The sequence below is a fragment of the Schistocerca nitens genome, chromosome 8 (assembly GCF_023898315.1).
Source record: "Schistocerca nitens isolate TAMUIC-IGC-003100 chromosome 8, iqSchNite1.1, whole genome shotgun sequence".
Taxonomy (NCBI): domain Eukaryota; kingdom Metazoa; phylum Arthropoda; class Insecta; order Orthoptera; family Acrididae; genus Schistocerca; species Schistocerca nitens.
Genome location: NC_064621.1, coordinates 268657512 through 268675612, shown reverse-complemented (window position 1 = coordinate 268675612; position 18101 = coordinate 268657512). Strand labels below are relative to the sequence as shown.

General features: G+C 42.9%; 1 protein-coding gene across 1 annotated transcript in view; it reads right to left on the bottom strand.

Annotated features, from left to right (window-relative positions):
• LOC126199515 (furin-like protease 2) overlaps window positions 1-18101 on the bottom strand; it is a 713209-nt gene that overhangs the window by 402939 nt on the left and 292169 nt on the right. Inside the window, exon 3 of the mRNA XM_049936438.1 lies at window positions 9408-9545. The gene's annotated coding sequence lies outside the window, so the exon portion shown is untranslated. The remainder of the gene's footprint in view (window positions 1-9407; window positions 9546-18101) is intronic.

Here is an 18101-nt window from a genome sequence, read left to right as displayed (position 1 = left end):
CTTGGCATTTCCTCTTTCAGAATTATAGCTTCCCGAACACATTCAAACTTTTTATATCCCACCACCCGTCTCGTAGAACGTTAACATTTCGATGGTTATTCAGTCTTTTCCTCATGGACACCTTCCTCCTAGCAGTCCTCCTCCGGAGATCCGAATGGAGAACCAGTCATTTTTCAGTTATAGACCACATGTCCTGTGGATACACGTTACATGACTTAAATGCAGTCGTATCCGTTGCCTTCTGTGTCTTTACGCCATTGATCAATGCTGATTCTTCCGCCTATTAGGGTAAGTTTCCCACCATAAGGGCAAGAACCTCTCTCTACTCCTCTCTAACAATGCTGTTAGCAGAACGAGGTCGACTTGTTACACCGGAAGCCTTCTGGCACTATTGCTGATGATTTTCATTCAGATTTTAGGTAGTGGCGAAGTTCGAACCTAGCCCGCATCTCGTGGTCGTGCGGTAGCGTTCTCGCTTCCCACGCCCGGGTTCCCGGGTTCGATTCCCGGCGGGGTCAGGGATTTTCTCTGCCTCGTGATGGCTGGGTGTTGTGTGCTGTCCTTAGGTTAGTTAGGTTTAAGTAGTTCTAAGTTCTAGGGGACTTATGACCACAGCAGTTGAGTCCCATAGTGCTCAGAGCCATTTGAACCATTTTTGAAGTTCGAACCCGTGAATCAGTATGAGTTGGTAAGTAATCACATACGCAACCTCTAGACCACTCTTCAGCACGGTTCTCTCAAATTTCAGTCTGCTCATGATCAGTATTAACTATGAAGTGGGTCTATATCTACTCTTCGTTATGCATTACGGTCTAATATTTCGTGAACCTTTACATACTGAGTTACCCGTTCAGTATCTTCATACACTTGCTCTATCTCTTCATATTTTGCTTGTGACTTCGTCTTACATAACTCAAACGGCTGCCTGTCGATCTGATTATGACAACCCTATCAGAGAACTGTTCACGGTACCTCATTCTTCCCCTACTTTCCTGTTCATCACAAATCTTGCTCCCATCGTAGTATTCTTCGTTGTTGTTGATATTACCGTATATCCGTCATACCAGATATCCGTACATTCTTTTCATTTCACTACACTGACACCCACTATATACAGACTGAGCTTTAGCATTTCCCCTTTCCGATTGTCTAGCTTTCCTGCTAGGTTTAAGCTTCCGATATTTCATAATCCGACTCGTAGAACGTTATCCGTTCGTTGATTATCTAATCTTTTTTTCATAGTCATCTGATTCTTGGCAGCCCACTCCCAGAGATCCGAATGTGGGACTAAAGTGGAATCTTTTGCCAATGGGGAGGTCATTGCGACAAAATGAAATTTTCAATATGCAGTGGAGTGTGCCATAATATGAAACTTCTTGGCAGATTAAAACTGTGTGCCGGACTGAGACTCAAACTCGGGAGCTTTGTCTTTCGTGGACAAGTGCTCTACCATTTTTATTTTACTTTTAAAAAAATTTTTCGTACAATTTTTACACGATATTTATATTATATGCTTTTTAATTTTACTCTTCATGCGAGCGGTTGCCTTATCCGCTTTTTTTATTTATATTTTACATTCAAACAGGAACAATAGAAAACGAAAAAGTACCTTTTTGTTGGTGTTACAGAATGAGAGTATAAAAATTTCGTTATATACATATATAATCTGAAAGGATAAATATAAATCAGACTGACGTAAGACTAACATTGTGTTAAGTAGTAAGCTTTGGAAGGTAAACATATGTCAGAAATAAAAATAAACAATAAAAGTACGTTAAAAAGAAATACTGCTCCAACTTTGCTTCAAATTCCAATGAAAATCTTTCACAGATTAAAGCAAATACTTGTTCACATACAACATTTAAGTGAGGTTAAATTTCGGTAACAATCACTGCCTTGTCATACCACAAATAATATTTCTGTAGTGCCTGAAGCTAGTAAACTGAACATTATTCCCGCATTAGATAAAAAGGAAACAAACACATATCACAATGGAGAATCGTATTTCCAATCCCCCCCGCTGTTGTCATCCGGATATGTCTTCTCGTAAGTACAAAGTATCCACCGATCCTTATCTTTCATTCGTGCTTTCTTCGCATCGATAATTTAACTTCTCCTATCCTGGACGTTCCAGTTATGCGGGGGCTCTAGATACGCACTCCATAGGAGGTTAGAGAATACTGTTTGCATTTCGGATTGTAATCGATCTTTAGATGTCATTCCTGTAAAAAGGTCCAAAAGTCCATTACGTTCTTTGGACCATTTGTGAACAAATAGAGCACCGTTTGGCCTCGAAGCCACGTTACGGCATTCGTTTTGGTGCGTGGGTAGTAAGTCCCGTACGGGAAGAACATAATCCCTGGTTCAATGTTGTTTTGTCCCATTCGGAGGAAGAATGCGATCATTCCTGTCGCTAAACGCCACACTTCTGCCGAGGGGCCGCATATGAGGCAGTGTACGAATACATCGTTGCCCAGAGTTTGGCACTGAGGGCACAATGGTGAATGCCACATGAATCGAATGAAGTCTGGATCGGGTGTCATTTTTACCATTAACTGTTAGGTACCACGTTGCACATGTCTCTGTGTCTAATGAAATATGGTGTATCGATCGCCATATTACCTGTCAATTGATACGTGGATGCTTCCTCACAATAGGATTGCTGTGTCGTCCGGTCGTTAGTATCCGACTTATGTCACGCGCCATTGCAGGTCTGGTTTCTGACAGAGCCTTCTGAATGTAGCTGTACTCTATAAAAAAAAGTGACTGTATGCTGGAGTGACTGGAAAATGCTCTGGACCCGCACTGGTGCCTTTCGAGAAACTGGTGATAGTTCTTCTATTAAGATTCCTGTCAGACAAGTCTGATGTCGTCTCCACAGTTGTATCATTATGCTGATATACAGTGCCACCCCTCGATCACCAACATGCGCAAGACCAAGCCCACCCCTACTAAGAGGGAGGGTAAGTCCGCCTGCTCTCACAAAGGGACCGAACGCCTCCAGTATTCGTCGCGCTATCGTCACCGGCATTGGGGGCACCTGAGTAAAATGCGGAATTCGTGACGCCAGGTAGGTGTTAATATACGTGACATGCTATATCATGTCAAATGCCCGTGTGATGTTGCCCCTCTAACGCCCGTCCGGATTGACTTATAGTTGTATGCTGCTGTGCGACATACGTTGTTGGTAAAAACAATACCTAGGCATTTCAAGATATTCATAAGACTTAATGGTGCTACACATTCTTCCGTTAGTCTAACACCAACATTCATCCCTACAGACCTACCCATATTTATACGGCTGCCATTGGCCGTTCCATATTTGCGTATCCGGTCCAAAGCCACACTCATATCGGTTTCATTCCGTACTATCAGCACCAGGTCATCCGCATGTCACTAGCACCCAAATATGTATCATCGCAAAGTCAGTCCTGTCAAGCGATGTCGTAGATCGCAAAGTAACGGGTCGAGAGCCAGTGCATATAATGTCGTTGATAAGGGACATCGTTGTCTGATAGATCTCGCTACGACTAGAGATTTTATCGTAGTCTATTGACAAGTAATTTAGAGGAGGCATTGCTGAGTAGCCGCATCACGACAGCGATAAATGGCGGTGGAAATCGCATGGGTGTCAGGACTACTGCAAGATATTTATGGCTAATTCGATCAAAAGCTTGATCAAAATCTATTGACGCTACTGCTGCACGGAGGCGGCACGTCTTTTCTAGGGCGATCAAATCGCGATATTCAACAAGCGCCGTCTGGATGTTGTTATCTCCGCCGAGCGAAGTGAGAGTACTTGCTGCAATACTCTTAGGACGAGTGCTGCTAATAATCTGGTGAATATTTTAGAGCCGCAGTTAAGGAGCGTCAGTGGTCGGTAGTTCCGTATCCGTGTACCACCCGAGAGTTTGTGTATCGGGATAATCAGCCCCAGCCCCTCCACAAAAGCCGGCGGTAAGGGCACGTAAGGAAACATTAATTCGAGGGAGATAGTAGTCCATTGTGGTGCGATCACATAGCTAAAGTCCCTGAACAATTCCAGTGGGAGACCATCTGGTCCTGGAGATTTGTTCACCGCTCCCCTACCAATGGCCTCCGTCACTTCCTCCTCTGTAATCTCCTCCATCAGTTGTGCTTCCGCCTCTGTATCAATGGTGCCGAAAATCATATCCGTAACTTCGTTAATGGCTGCCATATCGGTATCCACTGCGGTATAAAGTTGCGTGTGTTGTTCTACAAAGGCATTGCCTATTTCTTGTTGCGATGTTAGGTGTCTGCCATCATCCGTATCCACAGCATGTACTAGGGTTCTTCGTCATATTTTGTTTTCGTTAATAATGTGATACATCGATGGGCGTTCTCCTTCATCTCGATCTAGTGCCCGCGCCCTGACCACCGTACATTCGAAGTGGCGTCGCATGTAGAAATTATTTTGGCCATTGTTCGTTGTACCGCGTCTTGCCGCTCCGGAGAAGGCATTTGTTCTGGGCATTACCGTAGCACCGTGAAATAGAAGTCCATCGTCTGACGTCGCCACACTGCCTGCTCACGACCAAATGTCATCATTGCACGGCGCAGGGCCAGCTTGGCGCAACCGATCCAACAACTTCGGGTCGTGGGATAACACCGAAGACGTCGTTCGCATAATCTCCAAAGATCTTCGATGACGTCTCGGCAAGCTGTGTCCCGCAGGTGGGTGACATTTATTTTCCAAAGACCGCTGCTAGGCCACACTATCTGTCGCCGGAGGGACGCTGTACATATTAATGCTGTATGTTCGGTATAGGCTGTAGGCCACAGCTCCGCTTCGAGGACGTCAGCGTTAAGATTTCGTGTGACATATATTCGGTCGAGACGACTAGCGAAATTTGTTGTACGGGTGTGCCTAGGTCAAAGGCCATGGACATGCTCCCAGATGTCAACATATGCTTACTCTGCAACAACATTCGTAGTGTTGGGCATGGGGTATATCGAGGAAATTGGTCTGTCGGTGCAAGTATACAATTAAAATCGCCGCCTTGGATTAATAGGTCGTGTCGAACTTGGAAGAGCGGGACAATTTCGTCTGCGAAGAAGCGGGAACGCTCTCGCCTCCTGTTTGTACCGAAAGGTGCATAGATATTCAAAAATAGCTCTGAGCACTATGGGACTTATCTTCTGAGGTCATCAGTCCCCTAGAACTTAGAACTACTTAAACCTAACTAACCTAAGGACATCACACACATCCATGCCCGAGGCAGGATTCGAACCTGTGACCGTAGCGGTCGTGCGGTTCCAGACTGTAGCGCCTAGTACCTCTCGGCCACCCCGGCCGGCGCATAGATATTGATGAGTCGTATATCAAGTACTGACATTGCTAATGCCCGTGACGACGGTAGGTACAGTGCATCCTCTGTCATGATGCCTTCTTTAAGAAGTATTGCTGTGCCGCTGCCAGTTTAGGAGGTGTGTGATATGTACGATACGTACCCGTACATCACAGGAAATTCATCGACGTATACGTCTTGTAGGAGGACGACGTCGATGTCTCCTGCTTGGAGCATTTCGCATTTCTTTGAGTAAGTACATCTTAATCAGCGACCGTACGGTATTGATATTCATAGAAGCAAGCCGATATGCTTGCCTTCGTTCCGTCGCATGTATGTCGGCCATGGGAGCTTACGCCGTCTGCTCTTGTACTGGCCAACGTTGATAGTTATAAGTAGAACTTTCGAGGGGCGCCGCCACCGACGTGTCGCGGTTGTCGGTTGGTCCCCTTCATAATCATCAGCCCAGTCTCCTTCCTACAAGATTTCCGTGGGCCGGGGATCGCCAGCCCCGTCTCTCTGTGGCTCCTCTTCTAATACTTCGGAGTGACAGTGGACTGCAGGTTGCCGTGCGTTGTCAAGTTCTTCAGGTCACTCTTAACGTATGCTGCAGTCGAGACGGTGGTGTTCTAGATGAGGAGTTTCCGGACCCTTTGTAAGGTGGCCGTCTTCATCAGTCGTTTATTGATCGTCGTCCTGCATACGTATTAAGGAGTCGTCCAACGGGGTTAGACAACGTTTCTTGCGCCGTTTCGGAGACCGTTGCTTATGCGTTTCCATATACGAATGTGGGTAAGTGTCTCTGTCACCACTGCAGTCGGACACCAAGGCAGCCGTTGGCACTATTCGACTGTCGATGACCATTTGGTCATCCGATCTCTGGTGCTGTTGGTATCGGCCGGTGTTGCTCGGTTGGGGGCGTCGCCACCGTCACCATGCTTGTATCGTCATCCGCCGTTGTCGGCTTTTCGACTGGCCTATCCAGCTGTTGGGCTCTGTTACTGTTCGGTGGGGCGTCCTTCCGGAACACATTTGCATGTGTGAGAGGGAGAGACGTTGCCCTAGGTGTTGCTAAAATTCACCTGACGGTATCTGTGCAATTCTTCGTTGGAGACACGCTGAGTGAACGTGGCCTTCCTGACCACAACCTGAGCAAGTTTTCGGCTGACCGTCGTAAATGACTATCGCTCAGCAGCCTCCAATTGTGAGATAAGACGGAACATGTTTTGGTAGCTCGATGCGTGTTTGTCACACATCATTAAGTATTGGTTACATGGTAAAGGTTGTCCATTTTTCTGCTATGTGAATAAGTACCCTTCCGTAGGTTTGCAGCGCGTAAATCACGATCTCAGCCGGAACCTCAAATGGTAGCTCAAATACTCTTATAGTTCTCAGTCCAAGTCCCACATGATGAATTGCTAACGTTCCGACATGGCTGTCTGAATGTTTAAATTTAATCCCATCTTTATGGTCACGTATGATCTTGTCACACACCGTGTCGTTGACCAGTTTGACGTAGACCACACCGCTTGTGATAGAGAAGTGGATGCCAGTCATATCTTGTGGTTCAATTGCAATTTCTTCACGTATAAATCGTTCTATTTTAAATGCCTTCGGTCGTGCAGATTCATTATTAAAGCTGATCTTGATAGTAGGTTGTCGGTACGAATGAGTCATTCTAGTTCGAAAGCGCAATCTCTAGCATAGGCTAACACGAAGTAAACAACCGCGTATGCGATAAGGGGCGCCGCAGGGACGTAAATAGACACCACGTAGCACGACTACAGGAAGCAGACTGCTGAAGCCTGAGCTACGCAACTACTGAAAAAAATTGCTCTGAGCACTATGGGACTTAACATCTGAGGTCATCAGTCCCCTAGAACTTAGAACTACTTAAACCTAACTAACCTAAGGACTTCACACACATCCATGCCGGAAGCAGGATTCGAACCTGCGACCGTAGCGGTCACGCGGTTCCAGACTGAAGCGCCTAGAACCGCTCAGCCACACCGGCCGGCTACGCAACTACGACTTCCAGTTCTGCAAGGTTCGCAGGTGAGCTTTTGTGAAGTTTGGAAGGTAGGAGACGAAGTACTGGCAGAATCTGAAGCTGTGAGGAGGAGTCGCGTGTCGTGCTTGGGTAGCTCAATCAGTAGAGCAACTGACTGCGAAAGGCAAAGGTCCCGCGTTCGAGTCTCCATGCATCACACAGTTTTGATCTGCCCGGAAGTTTAAAGTTTCATCATTATGAAACTTTTACAGTTACCGGCCACATGTACTTTGGCTACACATTGCAGTGGTTTCCCATTTCCTTCTGCAGTCTCAGACCGATGATTACTGCTGTTTCTTACGGCTTTTGTGGCAGTTTCTCACTCAAAGGACATGAGTGTCCTTATTATCAATAGGGAAGGATTAACAGTAATGACAGAAAAACGCAGGCCTCAGTGGCCGAGCGGCTCTAGGCGCTTCAGTCGGCAACCGCGAGACCGCTACGGTGGCAGGTTCGAATACTGCCTCTGGCATGGATGTGTATAATGTCCTTAGGTTAGTTCGGTTTAAGTAGTTCTAAGCTCTAAGGGTCTGATGACCTCAGATGTTAAGTCCCATAGTGCTCAGAGCCATTTGAAGCATTTAAACGAAAAACGGGCCGGCTCAGCGACTTAGAACGTGGACTTGTCATTGGATGTCACGCCTGTAACAGTTAAAACTCCTGAAGTCGACTACTGGTGATGCGAATTTGAGACTGAAACGCAAAGAAATAACTACAGCTAAGACAATATCTGGCAGACCTCGTATACTGGCGGAGAGGAACCGCTGAACAATGTGGAGGGTGTCTATAATCGCATGAAATCAGCGAAAGAAATTGCTTGTGTTTCCAAATTATCCCCAGCAGTCGATCTAGCACAATCGTTGTAGGTAGGGAGCCGCGAGGCATTAGCCGATCGCTCTCGGGCGCTACAGTTATGGACTGTGCGGCTAGTCCCGGCGGAGGTTCGAATCCTCCTTCGGTCATGGGTGTTTGTGTTTGTCCTTAGGATAATTTAGGATAAGTAGTGTCTGAGCTTAGGGACTGATGACCTTAGCAGTTAAGTCCCATAAGATTTCACACACATTGGACATTTTTGTAGGTAGGGATATAAAAAAAGTGGTATACAATGGAGGAATAGAACGTAATCCACATATCTTGATAGTGAAAGCTAAGCGGACACAAGAGGTCCAATAAAGAGCAGCGCTGCTGGAGTGTGGACGACTCAAAGTCATTGGTTCGGAGTGATGAATCACGCTGGAACCTGTAGCAATCCGATGAAAGTGCTCAGGTCTGGTGAATTCCTGTAGAACGTGACCTGGCCTCATGCGCAGTGCGAAAAGTGATGCATGGAGGGTGAAGTGTTATGGTATGGGGCTGTTTTTCATTGCTAGATTGTGATCCGATTATTGCACATAAGAAAATGGTAAATGCGGATGGTCATGAACATATTGTAAAGCATTGTGTACTGGTACGATAGAGGAACAGTTTGGAAGTGGTGACAGAGTCAGGCTGACAACGCAGCCTGTCATAAAGCAGCATCTATGAGCAATTCTTTGGGGACAACTCTGTTCTTGAAACGGACTGGCCTGCCCTATGTGAACCCAATGCAACTACTTTGTGGTCAGTTAAACCTTCGCGTCCACTTCAAATTCCAGCACATAACATCACTGCCTTCTCTGGTTTGGGGCTGCCTTCCTGTACAGCCATTGGTGAACCTCATTCAAATGTTCCCAGCAGAGTCACACCCGTCGTAAAGGCGAATGGTAGACATGCCTCTTGTTAATGTATATTAATATGGGTCTCGGTAAGTTTGATCACATAGTTTATTACTGAATTATTGCTTCATTTTAAACCCCTTGGTCTTTTATAGTATCCCTGGTACATTTAAAAATGTATGTAGGTTTAGCATTGAGTAGTACGACATGGCAGCCCCTATTTGTGAAGCGGGAAGGAACTTATCACTGTAGCGTTGTGAGCGGGAATATCCGTGCTTACGTCCGCGAATCGAGAGGCTAAATCATAGAATTTGAATGTGAAGAGAAGTCAGTGCTGCTGGACGTTGACCTTACCAGGTACCATTGTTCCTTGTAGAGAGGGTCCGTGAAGGAGGTGTTGCCGCGGACGGCTCGCCTGCGAGTAGCACTCGCCGCAGCATCCAGGTCGCGTTTTGAGCGCCTCAGTTCCCGCTGCTGCTGCACCCACGTCACCTGCAACACGTAACATAGCCAGAGGGTCAGTGAAGCCGTATAGCACACGTGGCGTCTACAAATCGTTTTCAGTGGACAATTAGAGGATATACAACATAACTCAAGAGTAAACTACAGATAAATGGCTCACCGGCCATTTGACCACCTTCCTCTGTGCGAATGCACAAACAGTACCCGAACTCTTACGGGAATCGGCGGTAAAGCCGCGAGTAATGAGTATTAGGGGCAGGAGAACTATGAATATAGTGCGGGACAATAAGTTGCGAATGTGGGTCTCACGGGAGGCGTGCCAGAGATAAGTCCCTGAAGTCACACTATCAACTGTGTCGTCGGTGCAAGCCGGCACGGTAGCTCAGCGTGATTGGTCAGAGGGTTTAGCTACCCCCTGTAATGAAAAAAAAACTGAGTGAACGGATCAACGAACATGAACTGGTGTCATCGGACGTCCACCACGCACAAATTCAGTCCACAATATAGAACAAAATGTAAAAAAAAAAAATAGATGGATAGAGCGTCTACCAGGTAAGCGGGAGGTTCTGGGTTCAAGTCCCGGTCAGGGCACACATTATCAACTGTCCCGTTGACTTTTATCAACACCTGTATGGATATAAGAGTATTCATTTAGTTGTAATTATTTAAATAAAAATAAATTCTCAAAAAACAGTGTCAAAACAATTTCTCATAGCCTATACAGCTTCTGAACGCTGTGGAGATAGTTCTGAATAGTTTTGACTATGAATTTTTAATAGGTATGAAAATATCTGTATGACTTTTAATGAAAAACACACGGCACACGCAATATATAAGTTTGGTTATTAAAAATTCAGAATTACTAATTTTTAGAACTACTTGTAAAGGTTTAGGTGTCTGCTTCGCGCTAACTGAAAGCATTTCTTGTGTGTCTGTCTGATTTAAAAACATAATACATGAAAATGTATTTTATTTAAATAATTATGTTCTGCTTTTCAGTTCTGTGTGTGAAACTTCTCAATATATTTTTAAAAGTTTTGTAAGGTTGTAAGGGAGACATGAGTTAAATTTCAAGGTAACTTCAGTGTCTTTTCATTTGATCATATCGGAAATAGAACAGTGTTATAACTACCTATGAATAATGTATCAGCCCGTTTAACTGTTAGTTTCCTAAAAGTTAAAATGAAGGGAATTTAGCAAGTATCGGAAATGACTCAAAGAACCAGCTAGGACTGGAACACCCGACAGACAGTAGAGATGGCACGGCAAAATAACGATGTTCAAAGGAATAAATGAAGAGCGAAAACCTAAGATTTAGCGAAACCTGAGATCAAAACAAGGTTGTGTAATGAGAACAATACGAATACACAAATGAAGGCAGAGACGTGGTATGGCTAGCTTCACAGAGCGACCGCAAGGACTAACTGATATGCTTTGGTGGGCTTGGTCCTGCGGGTTCAGCGGTGCAGAGGCGATGCTACTCCTCATATACTTAGTACTTCCTTCTAGTGACCATCATCGAGTTCCATGAGAACCGTCTGGAAAGCATTCTGATACTACTAGATCATTTCGCTCATCCTGCAGGCAGCCGAAGTGTTAGGCGTTAGCAACCTTATCGCTCCCCCACTGACAAGTAGGTGCATCAGGCAGGAGGAGGTTAATATGACATAGTCATCCAGATCGTATCTATGTTTAAAATTTTAGATCTCTAGTTTATCGGGAACAGGCTAAAATGAATTGCAAAATTTGTATAGACCTGAGAGACAGAGAGAGACTTAACGACTTAAAATAGTGGATATTCACACACGAACACGCACATACACACCACTCGAAATACATAAACATGCAGGCAGAGGGGTTGCAGACGCTTCCTCAAACTCAAAAACAAAATAAAAGGCGATTGTATCCTGCAACATCAAAACAAAGTGCTTGAGGTATAGATCGATCTACCCAGTAGGATAACGAAAGTATATTAAGAGTCAGTGAAGTGCAATGTACTAAAATTCCACACGTGAGTCTGGAGGAACAGTAGAAATGAATTAGGAAACAAAACCACGTGATTAATAACTGTAATTTAATAACGATTAGTAGTATTATTGCTCAACATGAGAACTGTTTACGATCTTGGAAAACAAATATGCTATGGAAAGCTTCACTGTTACAGTGACCACTGAGAAAAGTTACAAGTTAATCGAAATGTGTGTGGTCTAAATAAGATATTTATAACAGTTCAAAATTATTGTGTACAACCTATTTGAACTGCATATCGGTGACTACGGAAACGATATCTAACGACAAGAAAGACAACGTGCGGGATCAGACTTTTAAAGAAAATACATTCTGTTGTATTTGTTGTTATCTAGCAAAATACATTTATCAGAATTCAATTTTTTATGTACAAGATAGCTACTTACTGCAAGCATAAAATATTCTATGTCCTTGCGTTTGAAAGAAAGTAACAGCACCGAATATTTTCCGCATTTTGAATTTGATGTCATGTATCAAGGTGAGATAGTTTTCACGTGAGGTGACCGTTTTCATAATTTCTGGTGTTTAATTTTTATTTTCTGTGCTATGTTATGAATGTAGTACTCATTCTAGGTCTTCATATGTCTGATTAAGAAGATCGCATTTTCCTTGTATGGCACTGAACTTCGTTTGTTTTTTTTTTTTTTTTTTTTTTTTTACATTTTCATTACGCTGGAATTTTACACTACGAGAACTGGCACAACCCGTGCTACAAAATTCCTTACAGTTGCTTATATTTGACTACATTTATAGCTTGAAGTTACTATCAGAGTCTTTTATCATTTAATACTGTTACACAAGTTTATCATGATATAAGTTTTTTATTATTTCACTTTTAGGTTAGTTTAAAAAGACCCAATTATGTTTTTAACGTTAGTGTGGCAATTGTTTAAGCTGCTGTTTCGTCTAGCTAAGTGGATGTCAAATAATGTGCGAAGGTACACATCGACTGCTCTCTCTCTATTTCTGTACCGAGCGAGGTGGCGCAGTGGTTAGCACACTGGACTCGCCTTCGGGAGGACGACGGTTCAATCCCGTCTCCGGCCATCCTGATTTAGGTTTTCCGTGATTTCCCTAAATTGCTTCAGGCATATGCCGGGATGGTTCCTTTGAAAGGGCACGGCCGATTTCCTTCCCCATCCTTCCCTCACCCGAGCTTGCGCTCCGTCTCTAATGACCTCGTTGTCGTCGGGACGTTAAACACTAATCTCTTCCTCCTCTATTTCTGTAATGCTAAAATAGGAGAGTCTTTGAAGTTGTTGCCGTAGTTTTCACTTCTCACAGTTTGATAGCTAACTATCAAGTACAACAACAGCAACGTACGAAATACATCAATGCAAAGATTTTTGTTACGTTTTGTGTTTATTCGAGTGCCATATAGCTTGTATGTCGATCGTACCCTCAGGGTAATTGAAACAACGAGTGGATAATTGTATTACAGATTTCTAAGCACTATTTACACACAATGTCTCTATTTTATAGGGAACAAAAACTTACTGTTGTGCACTACTTTATGTGAGATGGTTACAATTGCCTGAACACGAGCAGTAATGTTAGAGACTGCCGTCCCAGTGAATAAAAATTAATTTACACGTATTTAACGAAGGCAGTCGGAAGCCTGTAATTTCAAAAATGTCATGATGACCCTTCCATCGGAAAAATATCCATAAATAGTACGTGTTTTAGATTTCGGGGAGGGGACTACCGAGGGGGACGTGACGACAAGAAGGAACTGGAATAACCAACGAAGAGATGAAGTTATCTACGTCGAAGCGTGAGCTGTCAGAAGTCTTAATGTAGTAGGAGACCTAGAAAATATGAAAGGGAAATGCAAAGGCTGAATCTAACTGTACCAGGGATCAGTGGGGCGGAATGGAACCAAGGTAAGGGATTTGTGTTCAGACGAACGTAGGGTAGTATCAACTGAAGTAGTAAATAGTGTAAAAAGAGTAAGATTCGTTACGAATAGGGCAGTAGGGCAGAGACATGAGCTACTGTGAACAGTTCAATGACAGCACTTTTCTCATTAAATTCGACAGCGAACCAAAGCGACTGCCGTAGTTTAGATATAAATACCGATGTCGCAAGCAGCAGGTGAAAAGACGGAGAAAGTATACGACGATACTAAACGGGCAATTCAGTAAAAAGAAGGGAGACCAAAATATAATAATCATGATGGGTTGGAACGCGGTTGTAGGGAAAGGGATAGAAGAAAGGGTTACTAGAGGACATGAGCTTGGCTATAGAGAGGAGAAAAAGCGCTTGAGTTCTACAATAAATTTCTGATAATAATAGAGAACACTATGTTGCAAAATCACAAGAGGAATAAAACTCTCGGAGACAAGGGAAGGCTGTAGCTGGACAACACGATGATCAGATAGAGGGTCTGAAGTTGGCATTGGGTTGTAAGGCGTATCCAAGTGCAAGAGTACTCTATCATCACAATTTAGTCCGAAAGAGTAAGTGGAGAGAAAAGTGGAACACTGAAGTCCTGAAAAATGACGATACGTATCTGAGAATATCTAAGGATGTAGATACTGCTGTAAGGAATAACAGAGTAGTTACTTAGTGGTAAAGGAGCGTCACCTCTAAAAAAGGGCAATCACAAGTCTTGGACTGACAAACATAGGTACAAGGAAGGCTACTGCGAAGAATCCTTGAGCAAAAGATGAGATACTTCGACTGACTTGCGAAAGAAGGAAGTACGAAAGTGTTAAGGGAAAGACAGGGATATGGTAGTGTAAGTAATTTAGGAATGAGTAGTAACTGCAGGCAGTCAGGACGAAAAGGCTGGGTGAGATGAAATTGTAAAACAAATGGGCGTCGGAAGGATTGACTCAGCATACAGAAAAATCGAAACAAATTCCGGTGAAATTAAAGGCAAAGGCGGTAACATTAAGAGTGCAATGCGAATTCCACTGCTAAATTTAAAAGAGATAGCGGATAGGTCTAATGTGTACACTGAAGGTCTCTGTGAGGCGGACGACTTGTCTGATGACGTGATACCAGAAGGAGCAAGGGTCAATATGTATGATATAGGAGATGCGGTATTGGGGTCATATTTTAATAATATAAGGAGGACTTGAGATACAGAAGAAGGGAGGCATATCATTCTATCGGAATCTGAGACTAGCGACATACCACCCGGCTTTTGGGAAAATATCATCTTCAAAATTCCGGTGATACCAAGGGCAGGTGAGTGCGAAAACTATTGCACGGTCAGCTTAACAGGTCATGGATACAAGCTGCTGAGAAGAACAATGTTAGGAACAGCGGGAAATAAAACTGTGGATCAGTTAAATGACAATCATTTTGGCATTAGGAAAGGTTGCGCTTGATAATGGAAGAAGGACTATAGAAATAATCATAACAAATTCATAGGATTCGTCAGCTTACAAAAGGCATTCGAGAATGCAAGATATTAGAAATCCTGAGAAATAACGAGAGTGTGGTGTGGGCAAAGATGGGTAATATATGATATGTAGAGCCAAGATTGAACAATAAGAGTGGAAGATCAAGAAGGAAGACAGATGAAGTCTTTCGGCCCTACGGTTCAGTCGACACATCAAATAGGCAATGACAAAAATAAAACAATGCTTCAAGAATGGAATCTGAGTGGAAGGATACCAGTGACAACTTTCGCTGATGACGCTGCTATGTTCAGTGAGTGCTAAGAAGACTTACCGTCTTCCTTGAATGCAATGAACAGCGTAATGAGTACAGAACATGGATTGAAGGTAACGAGTGGAAGAGAAAGGTAATGAGATGCAACAGAAAAAAGAATAGCGAGAAACTTAAGATCAGAATTGGTGATTACGGAGTAGACAACGTTAATAAGGTCTGCTACCTTGGCAGAAACATTAGCCTTGATGGAAGAAGCAAGGAGGGCATAAAAGACAGACTAGCGCAGAAAAGAAGGCATTTCTGGCTCAGAGACGTTTAGTGTCTTAACTGAAGGAAGAAATTTCTGATAATGTACGTTTAGAGCACAGATTTATCTGGCAGTGAGTCATGGACATCGGAAAACCAGAAGTGAATGGAAGAGTTAATGGTTAGGTGGACTTATCAGCTAAAGAATGCTGAAGTTCTCTCCACAATCGACGAAGAAACAAACATATGGAAAACAGTGACGAGACGTAGAGATGACAGCACATCTGTTACGACATCATAGAATAACCTATTGGTACCAGAGGGAGCCGCAGAGTGCTGTGTGAAAGACAGAGATATGAATGTACCTAACAAATAACTGACGAGGTAAAATGTAAGTGCTACACTGAGATGAAGAGGTTAGCGCAGGGGAGAAAGTCAGGCCGCGTCAAATCCGATAGAAGAATGAATCATGTTTAAACGTACATTAAAGCTTTCTACTCACTGGCATCAAATTATACGATAAAACAGTTACAAATAAAAAATAACTAACGCAACAAAATATAATGTTGAGCTTGTGTCCAACATGCTACTTTTAGAACGAAATAGACTTTTAATTGTAGTAATGGTAACCAAATGACAATGTTTATTGACAACTGAGGGAAAGATGTATTTAAAATACCATGCTATTGCCTTCAATCATTAGAGATTTAATGATTAAGGTCCTAGGGACTATGGCTGAGATGATATTTGCATAAAAATTTATTTAGAGCACAAATATTCCCAAAATTAAACCATTTATTTATGCCTACATTTTGCGTAAATTTCACTTTCATATTATTCAGATTACACACTGTTAATTCACAAACTGTATAACACATGTTAACAGAATGCGGACGGTAGTGGAAAGTGTTTGTGACAACGCGAAAAAAGTCATAGAAGTCTGTGAGTTTTAAACAGCAACTACAAGGATCAAGTGACCTGCAGTCGTGACGGAAGAAATTGGTAATAGTTGCGAGAGAATTACGAGTTCTGGATCTGAGTTTGGTCATAACTCGTGACAAATCGAGCTGCGCCACGAAAATAGTCTTCTATATATCAGACGCCCTGCGGTGGTAATTGCCTTTACCCACGCATAGTGAAATGGAAGTAATAAACGGATTCTGGCTGAATGCCAAAAGCTGTTAGTTATCAAAAGAAAGAAAGGGTCATTGCAAAATTCTTGACAAACATTAAGCAATGTTCATAATGGTTAGATACAATATTCTTGTTATTAAAACTTTAAACATGTCGACCAATGTTACCGCACAATGTGTGGAAATATCATAAAATTGGTATTGCAAAATGGGAGCTCCAGAAATTCGTCAGCTTACTTTTGATATTTGCGAGAAAGCTATACGGCCATCAAACATTTGAAGAAAGAAAAAATCTCAATGGTGTCACGAGTACCATCAGTGACGAACTGCAACAATCATGGTTCTGTGTAAGATTTTAAATCTTCAATTTTTTGAACAAATCTCACACCTTATATTACTATGTACCATTGTCCGATCGCCTCAAAATCTATTCATGTTATAAAAATGTATGTATGTGTATTTGTGTGTGGGTGTGTGTGTGTGTGTGTGTGAATGTGTGTGTATGTGTATGTATGTTCCATTTCTCCTCCTAAGACATTGGACGGTATACCAACCAACTTGGTACTCAAATCCCTTACTGTCAGGCAACAATCGTTATGGGTGTAAGAACCGCCTGTCATACTTCAGAACATGTGACGCTATAAACAAAGAAATGCGTGAAAAACAGCCGCATCATTCTTTGGTAATAACTCATTTTGCAACTTATTTCGCATACAGTTTCCACATATGATTCATCCACATAGTTCAAGAGATGAGTGCCAAAATGCCGCATCATGTAAGATGCATTAATACTAAAAGAGTATAGTGGAGTAAACTTCAGGAAATCCTTGACACCTGGTTGCGCTTTGACGGCTTTCAACTGTGAACCGCAAACGCCTATAGGTGGAAACATTCGCCGTCTATACAGGGTGGTCCATTGATCGTGACCGGGCCAAATATCTCACGAAATAACCGTCAAACGAAAAAACTACAATGAACGAAACTTGTCTAGGTTGAAGGGGGAAAATAGATGGCCCTGTGGTTGGCCCGCTAGATGGGGCTGCCATAGATCAAACGGATATCAACTGCGTTTTTTTTTTAAATAGGAACCCCCATTTTTATTACATATCCGTGTAGTACGTAAAGAAATATAAATGTTTTGGTTGGACCACTTTTTTCGCTTTGTGATAGATGGTGCTGTAATAGTCACAAACATATGGATCACAATTTTAGACGAACAGTTGGTAACAGATTTTAAATTAAAATACAGAACGCAGGTACGTTAGAACATTTTATTTTGGTTGTTCCAATGTGATACATATACCTTTGAGAACTTATCGCTTCTGAGAACGCATGTTGTTACAGCGTGATTACCTGTAAATACCACATTAATGCAATAAATGCTCAAAATGACGTCCGTCAACCTCAATGCATTTGGCAATACGTAAAACAACATTCCCCTCAACAGCGAGTAGTTCGCCTTCCGTAATGTTCGCACATGCATTGACAATGCGCTGACGCATTTTGTCAGGCGCTGTCGGCGGATCACGATACCAAATACCCTTCAACTTTCCCC